At 42.4% G+C, this 15,134-nt stretch overlaps 1 non-coding gene across 1 annotated transcript; it reads left to right on the forward strand.

Moving 5' to 3' along the window:
* The first annotated feature begins 14,495 nt into the window (after nucleotides 1-14,495).
* LOC120105285 (small nucleolar RNA R71) lies at nucleotides 14,496-14,601 on the forward strand. Its single transcript, XR_005507680.3, has one exon. It is a non-coding gene; the product is annotated as a small nucleolar RNA R71 (small nucleolar RNA).
* The last annotated feature ends 533 nt before the right edge of the window (nucleotides 14,602-15,134 follow it).

Genomic DNA, 15,134 nt, shown 5'->3' on the forward strand with positions numbered 1-15,134 from the left:
GAATTCATCCTATGGCAAGGTAATTCACTATGTTTGCAAACCACGGTGTTTTTATTCCTTGTACCTTAAATAATTGTTCATCCGAAAATGAATCGTGTAAGGGTGAGGTATTTTGAGAGGGTTCAAGAAGAATCCTAGATAAGTGGTCTGCTACGACATATGCAGTACCTTTCTTGTCACGAATTTCTAAATCAAATTCTTGTAGTAAAAGAATCCATCGAATCAAACGGAGTTTGGTGTCTTTCTTTGCAAGAAGGTGTCGAAGGGCAGCATGATCAGTGAATACAGTAACCTTGGATCCTAAAAGGTAAGATCGAAACTTGTCTAGCGCGAATACTACAGCTAGTAACTCTTTCTCAGTGGTGGTATAGTTCAATTGTGCGTCTGAGAGTGCTTTACTAGCATAGTAGATGACATGAGGTACCTTATCTAGCCGTTGCCCTAAAACTGCCCCTATGGCATAGTCGGATGCGTCACACATTAGTTCAAATGGAAGGATCCAATTAGGAGGCCGTATGATAGGTACAGTGGTCAATTTCGAGCGAAGATTTTCAAATGCCTCTTCGCATGCTTCATTAAAGACAAAGGAAGTATCCTTGGCAAGAAGATTGCACAAGGGTTTGGAAATCTTACTGAAATCCTGAATGAAGCGACGGTAGAAGCCAGCATGGCCAAGGAATGAATGAATTTGTTTCACAGTTTTGGGTGGAGGGAGATTGGAAATAAGATCGACTTTGGCTTTATCTACTTCAATGGCCCTTTTGGACACGACGTGTCCCAAGACTATGCCTTCTTGAACCATGAAATGGCTCTTTTTCCAACTTAACACTAGGTTGGTCTCCTTACATCTTTTCAAAACTAAGGTTAAATTTTCCAGACAATCGTCAAAGGATAGGCCAAAAACTGAGAAATCATCAATGAACACTTCTAGAAAGTTTTTCACCATATCTGAAAAAATGGCCATCATACATCGTTGAAAAGTTGCGGGTGCATTGCATAGTCCAAAAGGCATCCTCCTATATGCAAATGTCCCAAATGGATAGGTAAAGGTGGTTTTCTCTTGATCGTTGTTCGTCCGATTTCTGTTTACTTAAAAATATGCTAAACAGATTGTTGTTAGAACCGACAAACAAAGTTTAAATTAATTTAACTCTTACCTGTTCTACTCGAAGAATAGTGGTCGTAAGAGGTCGATCCAAAGGGAGGCGATTGGAGTTGCATAAAAATTAAAACATTCACTTGGATTCGAAACCGATTTTTGAATAACGAAAGAAAAACCTTACGTTGGGAAAGTTGAATGATTCTCTGGGCTACCAGAGAATATTTTCTAATTGAAATTAACTACAAGACAGGTAGTCAGATTCAAAGAGCATTTATGTATTTAACTAATTAAAGAAAAGCTTTGACATAAATTAAAATGGATGAAAACAGTGCTAGAAAAATTGCAGACTGGAATATAGATTGCATGAAAGAGGATTTAATATATTGCAGAACAGAAATTAAAATTGCAGAATAAATATAACTTTCTACCCAAATAAACTCTCAAAAATTAAAACTCAAAACAAAACCTAAAATAAAACTAAAAATAAGAACAATATGCTCTCAAACTCACATATAACTGCTCAATAAAAACTTTCAATTAAAGTACAACTAAAATAGAAAAAATACATTGCTCTCTTAAATAAAAAAAAGAACTACACTCAAACCAAAAACTAAAAAAAATTGCAATGCTCTGTTTTCAATGAAGTTGAAAACAGAGCAATGCCAAATCTCTTTTCACTCTCTCTCCCACGGTGGAACATGAAATAAATCTCCCTTTTTTTTTTCTTTCTTCTTCCCAAGAACAGAACTCCTCTGTTTTTCTTTTGAACCAGCCGAGCCCTCTTCTCTCTTCGCCTCCACCGAGCTCCCCCTGCCTTCTTCTTCTTCCCTCCTTCTTATCGCTCTTGGAGACGTGGTGAATATGGAGGGCGCCGTGGAAGATGGATACGGGGCGCTGGGATCACAGAGTGCTTGATTCGTGGAGAAGATTGGGTGCTAATCCACTCTGTGAACGCGGACGGATGAAGCCGGAGGGAGCTGATCGATGGCCCACGGACGGCTGGGATTGGGTCCGGACACGTCACGGGCGGAAGCAGAGGCAGAGGAGCTGCAAACGGACGCTGGGATTCTGAGATTGATGGCATGAATGGAAGAAGATGAGATGGATTTCCTTCTTTGGGTGCCAGATTGGGGCGTTCATGGCACGGGAGAGCTTGGATGCGGAGGGATGAGCTAAGAAACAGAGGAAATGGGAGGCTAAGACGGCGGCTTGATCACAGCATGGGATCACAGAGAAGGGAGTCGTCCGGGCTCTTTGCTGGGATGAGGCATGGATCACGGAAGATGCTTGGACGCGGCTGGACTCTTGGGCTGCTGGGATTTGGGATTTGCTGGCTGCGATCGCGTTGATGGCGTGGAGGATTTGGAAGGGATGCCATGGCTGCGGACGCATGAGGGGATTCGCTAATTTGGGAGGCTGTGAACTTCCTTCTTTGGGCCAAGAGGGGGATGCGAACGGCTTGAATTCGAAAGAGGGGAGGATGCTGGAACTTGCCCGGAATGCTCAAATGGAGAAGGAACGGGGACCACGAACGGCTGGGATGCGGCTTCGGCTTGATTTGGGAAGGAGCTGAGGGACTCCTTGAAATGGACGGCTGCTGATCGTGGGATCTGGATTACCGGCTGCTGGAATGGATCACGGAAGATGACGTTCCTAGTTGGAGTAGGACTGGAATTCCTATTTGGAATAGGATTCCTACAATCCTAATGAGATTAGGAATTTTGAATTAAAATTGGATTCCTACTTGGAGTAGGATTCCTAGAAATCCTAATTGGATTAGGACTTCGGATTCAAATAGAGTCCTAATTGGATTAGGACTAAAATTAAAATACATCCTAATTGGATTAGGATTCCTTAAGTCTAAATTAATTATTAATCTAATGAATCAACATGACTCCTAATTGGATTAGGATTGAAGAGTTCAATTGAGTCATGATTCATTCAAGTCCTAATTGGATTAGGACTAGCATAGATTGAACCCAATTTGGTTAAGCCTAATTGGATTAGGACTTAACCACATTAGGGCATCCAAATCCTTACCTAATGAGGATTAGGGCAACCATGAAGGAGGGGCACACGCCCCTCCTCCTTTCATATTGCTTGGTGCGGCAACAAGAGGGGCCGGCGCCCCTCTTGGAATTATTTCAAGGGAGCTCCTAAAAGTTAGGAGCTCCACTTGTTATTTAAAGAGGGCTTCATGGGGGCTGACCTAATAGAAGAGAAGGCTTCTTCCTTGCTGCCGTACGCCCCCCTCTTGCTCCTCCTTTGGTTCAGCCGCCATTAGCAAAGGGAAAAGAAGAGGAGGCCTCTCCCTCCTCTTGGTCTTCTTCCTTGGCTTCAACGCGTGTGAAGAGAAGAAGGCTGCGAAGGGATTTGATCTTCTTCCTCTTCTTCATCCTTCTTCTTCCTCCTCTCAAGTGCAATCAAGAGTTGATTGAAAGAGAGGACATCAGCCATCAAAGCTATCTCTGCAAGGGAGCTAGTACCCCGGTGAGATAGAGAGCTTGGATCGGATCCTGCTTCGTGTGGATACCCGTAGAGGCCGGACGTTTGAACGGCTTCAAGCGAACCCTCTTCCAAAACCACGAATTCAGATTTGCAGTGATCATCTACCCGCGCAAGGTGAAGATTTGATCTTCCTATTAGTTTTAAAAGTTTTAATTCTTACCTAATTACGAAAGGTCTCGAAACAACGTTCATGCGATGAACGTTGAACTCGTGCATGCCGATTCCGCTGCCATCTGAAAAATTTTTGAAATATCAGCGGCATGGGCGGGTTCCCAACAGTGGTATCAGAGCCTAGGCTTCGTAGATTAAGGTAAGAATTAAATATCTAAAGGCATATTAGATCTGAAAATTAAATGATCATGCATGCTGAAAAATTCTGCATGCAGATTTTTTCAGGGGTGCTGATTTTTACATGCTGATTTTTATGTGATAAAAAGATGATTCTAATTGCATTGTTAATGGGATTACAAAGTTTAGAATCAAGATTAGCATGATCAGCGACCTATGTCATGATATAATCAGTTAAGTTTCAGATCTGAAAATTATAATTGTTGCATACGGTGATGATCATAGGATTCAACCCCTTTTGGTATCAAATGTAATGACCTGCGATGTGATCTGCGATGTCATGTAATTTTTCAGATGCTTGCATGCATCTTATTTGATGTTTTGAGAGGCCTGCGTGCCTCCTAAAAGGAGATGTAAATTATTTTTATTTTTATTTTACATCTGGTTGTATTTCTGTGATGTGATGTACATCAACGATCAAGTCGAAGACGATGCATGAGATGAACAGGGGTCTAAGCGGTTGATGGCGATGGGATCAAGAGTTGATCAAGGATCGAATCAAGGAAGCTTGGATCCAATTCAAGAGTTGAAGACCACTTGATCGATTGATGTGCATGTGCTTGTAATACGACCTAATTAGAATCCATGATCATCACCTAGTTAAAGTTTAGCTTTAATTATTGCCGCGATTATAACTGCCTGCAATGCGCCGTTTGCATGTGATGTGAATGAGAGTCGGGTAGATAGGTCTACATGTGATGTAGCAAACCCAATTGAGACCTAAATCAAAACCTCCTCAATCAAGTCGAGAGTGAACCGACATGAGCAAATCATATTAGATTAATTGATCTAATTGGTGTCTAGGAAAGCATGAAAGGTGGTTACTTAATTAGGACCTTACTCTCTGAGTAAGGGGAGCCTCCCACCTGCTTACCTGGCCAATTGTTCGATTACCTCTTATGAAAGGCTCAAGTTGCAAACACTAAGACCTGATTAACCAATATTAAGTCAATAGGTCTTCCACTGTAGTAGAGCTGCTAAGGCCTTTCTGATGTTGACTTGTCTCGGCTGGATACAGTGGTCAAGTTGCATTGGGGGGCTGGACCTCTCTATAGACATGAGATGTTGTAGGGTAAAGGTGGGGTTGGGCACCAATAACTGTTAGGTGAGGACCCAATGACGACTTTATTCCTACGGTTATACAGTGGGTCTGACTTAACTAAGAAATGAGACCAATAACTGTTAGGTGAGGTCTTCATGGCTTAGAGACCAAGTTGCACTGCAACATGCTTGAGAAGCATTGTACAAGAGTTGTACACTCATCCATCTATGTGTCACCAATAACTGTTAGGTGAGGTGGCATGTAAATTGGTGGGACCGCAGTACCCACTAGAAACCCTAGTCGTGTGGGATTTCCGTTTTCCTACCAGGGGAGTGTGAGGAATTCGAGAAAATAGTGGGAGTCACAATTTGTTCTAAAAGACCTTAGGACAGATTAGGATCAAGTACAAAAGTCTAACTAGAATCTTTACTCTCTGCAGATACAATGTCGGCTTCAAACCCTTTGACCCGTATTCTTGAGACCAACCGACTGACCGGAACCAATTACAAGGACTGGCTTAGAAATCTCAAAATAGTTTTGGACTGTGAGAAGATAGGCTACATACTCGATTCAGATATCCCCACATTACCAGCACGTCCCACTGATGTTCAGCGTGAGATGCATAAAAAGTGGTTGGACGATGACATTAGAGTAAAATGCTATATGATGGCATCTATGTCTAATGAACTCCAATGCCAGCATGAAAATATAAAGACTGCTAGGGACATACTGGCACACCTGCAAGAGTTGTATGGTGAGCAAAGTCGCACAGCTCGTTTTGAAGTGTCCAAGAGGCTTTTCAAAGCGAAGATGCGCGAGGGGCAGTCTGTCCATGATCACGGTCTGACCATGATCAAGGACCTAGAGGAGCTTGAGAAGCTCGGTATGGACATGCACAAGGAATTGCAAGTGGATTTGATCCTACAGTCACTTCCTGATTCATTTGGTCAGTTTATAGTAAACTACCACATGAATAAGATTGAATGCACTAAGACTGAACTAATCAACATGTTGGTAACTGCTGAGGGAGCCTTGAAAGGTTCAAGGGGCAATGTCCTCGCTGCTGAGTTGACTTCTGGTTCCAAGAGAAAGTCTACTTGGAAGAAAAAGAAGCCTGCAAAGAAGCAGAAGAAAGACAAGAAGCCAAAGAAGGAAGTTCAAAAGAAAAAGGCTAACGACAAAGGAAAATGTTTCCACTGCAATGTCGAAGGCCACTGGAAGAGAAACTGTCCTTCATACCTCGAGAGCCTGAAGAACAAGAAAGGTGACACACCTTCAGAAGGTATAGACTTGCTCATTATTGAAACTAATCTAACGGTTTCTTCTACTTCTAGTTGGGTTATAGATTCTGGTTCTAGTGCTCATTTGTGCACTACCATGCAGGGTCTAAAGGAAAGTAGAAGGCTGGCGGAAGGTGCAGTAACCCTTCGGGTTGGCAACGGGGCAAAAGTTGCTGCTGTGGCTGTGGGCACCTACCATCTGCGACTACCGTCTGGATTTAGTTTAATACTTAGAGACTGTTATTATGTACCTGTTGCTAGCAGAAATTTGATTTCTGTTTCATGTCTAGCACAGGAAGGTCATGTTTTTACATTTGACAAAGACTGCTGTTCTATTTATTTAAGAAATAAAATAGTCGCACGTGGTTTCATGATTGACAGTCTCTATCATTTACATATGGATGTATCTGTGAATGTTACCGAGCAAGATGTGAGTGCCAAAGGATCCAAAAGATCCAGAGATGAGATAAACCAAAGGTATTTGTGGCACCTTAGGCTTGGCCATATTGGAGAGGACAGAATGAACAAAATGGATAAAGATGGGCTTTTAGGCTCATTGACTTCCGAGTCATATCCAGTTTGCGAGACCTGTCTTCAAGGAAAAATGGCTAGACTGCCCTTTGTAGGACATGGGGAGAGGACCATTGAAATACTTACCCTAGTACATACAGATGTATGTGGCCCATTCGATGTGCTAGCCAGGGGACGTTATTCTTACTTCATTACCTTTACCGATGATTATTCACGGTATGGGTATGTGTATCTTATGAGACACAAGTCTGAATCCTTTGAAAAGTTCAAAGAGTTCAAAAATGAAGTAGAAAAACAAACTGAAAAACCTCTTAAGGCTCTTCGATCAGATCGAGGAGGAGAATACCTTAGTGGGGAATTCCGGGACTATCTCAAAGAAAACGGCATAGTCTCACAATGGACACCTCCGGGTACACCTCAACTCAACGGGGTGTCAGAGAGGAGGAATCGGACCCTATTGGATATGGTCAGGTCCATGATGAGCTTCACTGATTTACCTATGTTTCTTTGGGGAGATGCCTTACTCACAGCGATTTATTTATTGAATAGAGTTCCCTCTAAATCCGTTCCTACCACACCGTATGAGATATGGCATGGTAAGAAACCAAGTCTGGGTCATCTCAAGATTTGGGGGTGTCCGGCCCACGTCAAGCGACTACAGGCGGACAAGTTAGAGGCTAGGACCATAAGTGCTCGTTTTATAGGATATCCTAAAGAGTCATTAGGATACAATTTTTACGTCTCAGAGGATCACAATGTGTTTGTGAGCCGTCATGCCATCTTCTTGGAAAATCAGTTTATCCTTGATAGAGGCAGTGGGAGGAAAATTGAGCTTGAAGAGAAAGTCTCTGAAAAGCAACGAGTCATGGATCCTAAAGAACCTATTCATAAGGAGCCAGTACACGATGTCCCTCAACCACCTCGTAGATCTAGTAGGGTCTCCCATCCTCCCGATAGATACTTAGGTATACTAGAAGAGGATACCGAGGAAATGTTCCTAGTGGGAGATAGGGATCACATACAGGATCCCAAAACCTACAACGAGGCGATATCTGATATCGATTCCGAGAAATGGCTGAAAGCTATGAAGTCAGAGATAGACTCCATGCATTCCAACCAAGTCTGGACCTTAGTAGATCCACCAGAAGGTATTGTACCTATTGGATGCAAATGGATCTACAAAAGGAAAATAGGTTCGGATGGAGAGGTAGAGACCTATAAGGCAAGGCTTGTGGCAAAAAGGTATAGTCAGCGCGAAGGCATTGACTATCAGGAGACCTTTTCACCTGTAGCCATGCTAAAATCCATCCGAACATTGCTTGCCATTGCAGCATTTCATGATTATGAAATTTGGCAGATGGATGTGAAAACTGCTTTCCTGAATGGATATCTTGATGAAGATATCTATATGGAACAGCCTTTGGGTTTCACTTCCAGTGATGGAGATTACAAGGTCTGCAAGCTGCAAAGGTCCATCTATGGACTAAAGCAAGCCTCTCGGAGTTGGAACACTCGTTTCGATGATGCAATCAAAACGTTTGATTTCATCAAAAACGAAGAGGAACCATGTGTTTATAAAAAGGTTAGTGGGAGTGCTGTCATTTTTCTCGTACTGTACGTAGATGACATTCTCCTGATTGGGAATGATATTCTCATGTTAACCTCGGTCAAGGTCTGGTTGTCAAAAGAATTCTCCATGAAAGACCTTGGGGAAGCATCCTATATTTTGGGAATAAAGGTCTATAGAGATAGATCTAAAAGGATGCTTGGCCTTTCACAGAAGATGTACATAGAGGAGGTGCTGAAGAGGTTCAGCATGGAAAACTCCAAGAGGGGTCTCTTACCCCTAAGGCATGGAATTCATCTCTCCAAGAAGATGTGCCCCAACACATCTGAGGAGATTCAACGCATGAGCAAGATTCCTTATGCATCGGCAATAGGAAGCCTCATGTATGCCATGCTATGTACACGACCTGATATAGCTCTTGCTGTGAGTGTCACAAGCAGATATCAGTCGAATCCAGGTGAAGAACACTGGACAGCTGTGAAGAACAGTCTTAAGTACTTGAGAAGAACTAAGGACATGTTCTTGGTCTTTGGGAGAAGATCAGAGTTGAAGGTAGAAAGATGCACACATATTGATGATAGAAAGTCAACATCAGAATATGTGCAATTGTGGTTCAGTAAATTGGAAGAGTTCCAAACAACCGATCATTATAGATTCTACCTTAGAAGCTGAATGTTAAGCCGTATCTAAGGGTGCAGTGGAAACCTTCTGATTAAAAGTTAATTGCAGAATTAGGTGTAATGTCATTAGATGCCATGACACTTTACTGCGATAACATTGGCACCATAACACTAGCTATGGAGCCATGGTCTCATCAGAAGTCCAAGCACATAGAGCGGCGCTTCCATTTCATACGCGACTATGATATAGAGGTGCAGAGAGTAGACTCCGCGGATAACGTGGCAGACCCTTTCACTAAGCAGCTGAGTCAGCAAAAGACTGAAGCCCACCTTGAGAAGATGGGCGTAAGATATATGACCAATTGGCTTTAGTGCAAGTGGGAGATTGTTAGATGTATGCCCTAGAAGCCAATTTGGCTGACACATTGTTGATTCTAGGGACATAATTTTGTACTTGACTATTTATTATTGAATAAATAAAAGGCATCTTTTTCATTCATATTGTTTATGTGTCTATGAATCGTCCAAGAAATTAATAAGATGATGATACATATTCTCAAGAGTTGAGAATTTGAGCCATGTATCATTGGTGATTAATTTCTAAATGCTCCTGATCAATGGATCATCACGAGGACGGTGATCGATCCGATCAGTGCACAGATCACTCTCCTTCTGGATGGACGAGACTTGAGTCCACAGTGTAGGGACACTGAAGTGATAGTGCAGGTGCTTGTTAGAGAACAAGGGTACTGAGCGTGACCAAGACAAGAAGTCACTTGGATGTCTATCCACTCGTCAGTGACTTGCTTGATGTTGCAGTAGTGTGACTGGTCCTTTGACCTGCGGTGCTTCGGCTACTCACAGTGAGGTTATTGTAGTTTGACTGCACACATACATGGTCTCTAGCCATATGGGTCCATGCAGTGTAGATTGGCTGCAGTAGGTTCACTGTAGGAGTAGGGTATGCACCTACAAGGAATCTATCGACCTTGATAGAAGAGGAGTGATCCTATGTGATTTGTTAGACTGAGTTCTAAGACCTTGGCCAGGGCAGTAAAGTGGAGAAAGAGTTTTCCACTATCGAACTCAAGTCGAATAAATCTTGACATATGACAGACGATGGGGTTTGACGAGTTGTCCATGACCTCCGTCCTGTAGGGATCCACGATAGTAGGACTGTATCACACGTTAACTGCACCTAGAGGTTCATCATTCCATTCTGCTGGGTAGCCACTACATGCTGCTAGGTGTCACTGGTGGATGGTGGGACTCATAGGGATTATCTTGATGATCGATAAACCCTAATGAGTTGAGTTGGAATCGTTCCAACCCATTGAAAGGAGTTTTCAATGATATAGTGATAGAGATCACAATATATCTCACTACCAGTCAGAATAGAACCTATGGGGTCACACACACTAGAAGTATTGACCGATCCGATGGTTGAAATCGTGATTAGGAATCACAAGAAATCAATTTGATTGATAAAAAGTTGAAGAAGGAAAAAGGAATTAATTAATTGGACTTGAAACAAGAATCCTACTTCGGGTAGGATTCCTAGAGTCCTAATTGGATTAGGACTGGGAATCCTAGTTGGAGTAGGACTGGAATTCCTATTTGGAATAGGATTCCTACAATCCTAATGAGATTAGGAATTTTGAATTAAAATTGGATTCCTACTTGGAGTAGGATTCCTAGAAATCCTAATTGGATTAGGACTTCGGATTCAAATAGAGTCCTAATTGGATTAGGACTAAAATTAAAATACATCCTAATTGGATTAGGATTCCTTAAGTCTAAATTAATTATTAATCTAATGAATCAACATGACTCCTAATTGGATTAGGATTGAAGAGTTCAATTGAGTCATGATTCATTCAAGTCCTAATTGGATTAGGACTAGCATAGATTGAACCCAATTTGGTTAAGCCTAATTGGATTAGGACTTAACCACATTAGGGCATCCAAATCCTTACCTAATGAGGATTAGGGCAACCATGAAGGAGGGGCACACGCCCCTCCTCCTTTCATATTGCTTGGTGCGGCAACAAGAGGGGCCGGCGCCCCTCTTGGAATTATTTCAAGGGAGCTCCTAAAAGTTAGGAGCTCCACTTGTTATTTAAAGAGGGCTTCATGGGGGCTGACCTAATAGAAGAGAAGGCTTCTTCCTTGCTGCCGTACGCCCCCCTCTTGCTCCTCCTTTGGTTCAGCCGCCATTAGCAAAGGGAAAAGAAGAGGAGGCCTCTCCCTCCTCTTGGTCTTCTTCCTTGGCTTCAACGCGTGTGAAGAGAAGAAGGCTGCGAAGGGATTTGATCTTCTTCCTCTTCTTCATCCTTCATCTTCCTCCTCTCAAGTGCAATCAAGAGTTGATTGAAAGAGAGGACATCAGCCATCAAAGCTATCTCTGCAAGGGAGCTAGTACCCCGGTGAGATAGAGAGCTTGGATCGGATCCTGCTTCGTGTGGATACCCGTAGAGGCCGGACGTTTGAACGGCTTCAAGCGAACCCTCTTCCAAAACCACGAATTCAGATTTGCGGTGATCATCTACCCGCGCAAGGTGAAGATTTGATCTTCCTATTAGTTTTAAAAGTTTTAATTCTTACCTAATTACGAAAGGTCTCGAAACAACGTTCATGCGATGAACGTTGAACTCGTGCATGCCGATTCCGCTGCCATCTGAAAAATTTTTGAAATATCAGCGGCATGGGCGGGTTCCCAACAGACGTGGCTTGGGGCGTTGGGATTGAAGACTGAAGATGATGGTGATCTGATGGACGGAGCGGATGCTGGCACATCGCTACATGTTGAAGACGTGATGCTGATGATGAACCGTGGGATGGCTAGCACAATGTGGGGAACGAGCTGATTGGGCTACTTGCACAAAAAAAACATTAATTAGTTAATTTTATTATTAATGATTATCTAAAATACTAATTAAGATGGTCTGATGATTGCACTTTTGTGCTCTCATCAATCATCTGGGTAAACAGGTACTTGATTATAACCAGAATAACCATCTAGGAAACAGTAGAAACCTTGACCAGTCAACCGTTCCAAAATTTGATCTATGAAAGGTAGAGGAAAATGGTCCTTCCTAGTCATTGAGTTGAGTTTTCTGTAGTCAATGCACACGCGCCAACCCGTGGTTGTGCGTGTTTGTATCAATTCTCCTTCTATATTTTCAACCACAGTGATACTTGATTTTTTTGGCACCACTTGTATCGGACTTACCCACTTACTATCAAAAATTGGGTAAATGATTCCAGCATCTAATAACTTCACCACTTCTTTCTTGACTACCTCCTTCATGTTAGGATTGAGTCTTCTTTGCATTTCTCGGGTGGGCTTTGCATCATCTTCGAGGTGAATTCGATGCATGCAAACGGAGGGGTCAACTCCTTTCAAATCGGCTACAGACCATCCTATGGCATGTTTATTCTCTTCTAGCACCCTTAAAAGTTTAACTTCCTGTTCTGTAGATAAGTTGGTCGCGATGATTACAGGGAGAGTATCTTCTGGTCCTAGAAAAGCATACTTAAGAGTTGTCGGAAGTGGCTTCAACTCAAGTTTAGGTGGAGAATCAATGGAAGGACAAAGTGGTGCGCTAGCAATGGGGGGAAGAGGTTCAGGTCGGGTCTTCCAAGGAAGGGAACTCATGGGAGATTGATTGTTGAGTAAGATGTTGACTTCTTCTATAGTCTTGTCTATATCAAAGTTGTCAATATCAAAATGGGCCAAGCATGCCTCTAGGGGGTCATCTGCTAAGATATAGGGAAGGGCTTCCTCTACAAGATCATCCATTTTGTCAATTAGGCAACACTCATCTTTCCTCACATGTTGGTCAGCGGCATGAAACACATTCAACTTAATTTTCATGTTCCCAAATGATATATCCATTGCCCCAGTTCTACAGTTGATACATGCATTGGTTGTTGCTAAAAAGGGACGACCAAGAATCACGGGGATTTATTTTTTTATGTTGGGCACATGTTCCATATCAAGAACGATAAAATCTACTGAAAAATAGAATTTGTCTACCTTGACAAGGACATCTTCAATCATCCCCCATGGTATCTTCACAGATTGATCAGCCAATTATAAGATACCGAGGTAGGTTTTAATTCACCTAACCCAAATTTATCATAGACTGAATAGGGTAAAAGATTCACACTTGCCCCTAGATCTAAGAGTGCTCGGTCGATGGAGTTATTTCCTATGACACAAGAAATAGTGGGAGCGCCAGGATCTTTGAATTTTGGAGGGGTGTTGTGTTGGAGAATGGAACTTACCTGCTCAGTTAGGAGGACCTTTTTAGGCACATGTGTCCTAGATTTTTGCTTTTGGGTGCAAAGATCTTTGAGAAATTTGGCATAGGAGGAAACTTGTTTGATGGCATCAAGGAGTGGGAGGTTGATTTTAACTTATTTGAAGACCTCCACCATCTCTTCTAGTGAAGTTCCCTTCTTGCCAAAGGGAGAAGGTGCATTAAGTGCTTCAGAAAATGGGACCTTTGGAATGTGGGTTGTGGCAGATGGTGGACTAGCTGAAGAAGGTTTTGGATTTTCATATGATACATTCCTCTCCTCTTCTTTACCTTCCTTGTTGTTATCCTCCCCAACCTTATTATCTATTACACCTCCACTCCTAAGGGTAGTCAAAGCATTGGCTTGCTCATGATTTAGTCGAGTTTCTTGAGCCACGTATTGTCCCCTTGGATTACTCATTGGTTGACTTGGAAGCTTACCTTCCTCTCGTTTGTTTAATGCATTGGCTAATTGACCCATTTGGGATTCTAGCTTAGCAATTGATTGCGTGTGAGAGTGCAATAATTGTGTGTTTGCCTCCAAACCTTGAAGGGCAGTCAACACCTTCTCCTCAAAGGCTGTATTTCTTTGGGTTGGAGGAGGAGGATGTTGAAATTGAGTTGAGGGACGGTAGAGATGAAAATTCTGAGGGTTTTGAAAATTTTGGAAGTAGGGTTGGGCAGTATTCGAAGCTTGCTGCCTCCAAAAAAAATTTGGATGATTCCACCATCCCAGGTTATATGTATTGGAAAATGGGTCATTACCCGGTCTGGGCTGTGTTTGGGCAGCATTGATGTGTTCTTGCACGAGTTCGGAAAATTGGGGTGCTGAGGGGCACCCATGAATAGGGTGTGATGGGCTAGAACAGATAGCACACACTTGTGCTTGGGAAGAGCTAATGATATGTCCCCTTATCATCAGTTGGTCAATGTTATGGGACAGTACATCTACCTTGCTAGACAGGTCCATAGAATGACTTATTTCACAAATGGTCCCTTTTCTTTGAGAATTCGGGGGTGCTTGACGAGAACATGAAGCATGATGGAGGGAGTTTTCATTAAGATTTTCAAATAATTGCCATGCTTCATGCTCATTTTGAAGCATGAAAGTCCCCCCGCATGCAGCATCGATCATCTGACGATTTCGTTCAGTCAATCCGTCATAGAAATATTGCACTAGCTGCCACTTAGGTATTTGATGATGTGGGCATTTACGGATTAGGTTCCAAAATCTCTCCCAAGTTTCATGAAATTCTTCTCCGTCGGTTTGAGAGAAGCTTGTAATGGCATGTCTAAACTGGTTCGTTCTTCCTATGGAAAAGTATTTTTTAAGGAATTCTTGTTGCATTTGATCCCAAGAACGAATCGAGTTAGCTTCTAAAGAATTCAGCCATTGTTTGGCTCTATCTTTAAGGGAGAAGGGGAATAATCTAAGTTTCAGAGCATCATCAGTGAAGTTCTAAATCTTGACAGTGGTGCAAATCTCAAGGAATTCATCTAGGTGTTTATATGGATCTTCATTGGTGAGCCCATAAAAAGATGGGAGCATTTGGATCACACTAGACTTTATTTCATATTGTACCGCTGCTACCTCAGGTAATCGAATGCAAGATGGAGAAGTATAAATGGTGGGAGTAAAGTACTCCCTCAGGAGTTTGGGTTGTTCTTCAACCATCTCAGGAGGTGGGGATGATTCTAATGTTTAGATCTCAGCTCGAATATTCCTAAGGGTCCGTTCTATTTCAGGGTCAAAAGGTAATAGGTCACGTACTCTAGAACGACTCCCTTGCATACACTAGTACTTGATCAGTCAAGCATGCATCAAAAGATAA

Source organism: Phoenix dactylifera, chromosome 15 (genome assembly GCF_051530095.1).
Source record: "Phoenix dactylifera cultivar Ajwa chromosome 15, Ajwa_hap1_PhDact_Kaust_v1.1, whole genome shotgun sequence".
Lineage (NCBI taxonomy): Eukaryota > Viridiplantae > Streptophyta > Magnoliopsida > Arecales > Arecaceae > Phoenix > Phoenix dactylifera.